We start from the raw sequence: 1152 nt of genomic DNA, 5'->3' as shown, positions 1-1152 counted from the left end.
GGTGAATCCCATCCTCCATCCTTTGTAGGCCTTTCTTTTTAGCCTTAGGAGGTCTGCTATATCCCTGGAGAGCCAGGGGGGCTGCTGTGCCCTCTTGCTGCCTTTCTTCTGAGATGGAATAGAATTAGGTTGTGCATTGAGGACTGCTCACTTGAGGAGCAACCACTTTTCCTGAACTCCCCTCCCCCTGTAGTCGTTGTCCCTTAGGGCCTCACTGACAAGCCTCCTGAGCTTGTCAAAGTCGGCTTTCCTGAAGTCAAGGACTTCAGTGTTGCTGACTGACTTGCCAGCTTTATGGCTTATGTGTTTATACAGAGAACAGAGTAGGGTAAGAACCTGTATGTTTTATTCTGTAAATAAGTTTTAGTTGGAACAATTTATAAATACATCTGTATTCTTTTCTTACCAAATTTTGCTCTACTTTAGAACCAGTTACAGCATGTTGTATTTGAGCATTCTAGGGCAAGTTCTTCTTACACCTATTACGCACCTATTCTTGATCCTATTCCTTGTGCTCAGGTCCCTGAAAAGTAGTTGATGTGTCCACTTGGTAATGTGCCATCACCTTAGCCACCTTTTTTATGAAGAGTTCTCAGGGACTGCAACATGGAGGAATAAGATAATACCTGAAGATACTTTGGTGGACAACTGAAAGAATAGGATTTGACCACTCATTTTTTTGTGCGTCTGTGGTTAAATATACCAGTGCAGGAAAGTTGGTCACACACTGCATTTCTCTACAAAATTTGAATGAGGCTTTACCTTTGTCATATAGGCCATGATTCAGGAAAGCGTTTTTTCTCAGAAAAAAATATTTTTGCATATACTTTAAGCACTAAAGCACAAGCCTTACCTATTTCCTAGAAGAGATGAAGTACTGACATTTCTGTGTCTTGGCCCAAGACAACATTAACCAAATGGAAAAAAAAATGACCTTATTCTACTGAGAGATACTTAAGTAGGCAATTAAGTGCCCTACATGAGTAGAAATTACTTACTAAATCAGGACCAGGCCATTAGACATTGCCAGATTCACAAAGATAATTTTTTATACATTGAATAAAGTCCTGAGCTTGACCAGGAGTTTGCCCGGGAACTGACTGAGGCCGCTTGCTCCAGGACCTTGGTTGTCATGGGTGACTTCAATTACCC

The sequence above is a fragment of the Crocodylus porosus genome, unplaced genomic scaffold (genome assembly GCF_001723895.1).
Source record: "Crocodylus porosus isolate Cpor-Errol unplaced genomic scaffold, CroPor_comp1, whole genome shotgun sequence".
Lineage (NCBI taxonomy): Eukaryota > Metazoa > Chordata > Crocodylia > Crocodylidae > Crocodylus > Crocodylus porosus.
Note: the sequence above shows the minus strand (reverse complement) of the source record.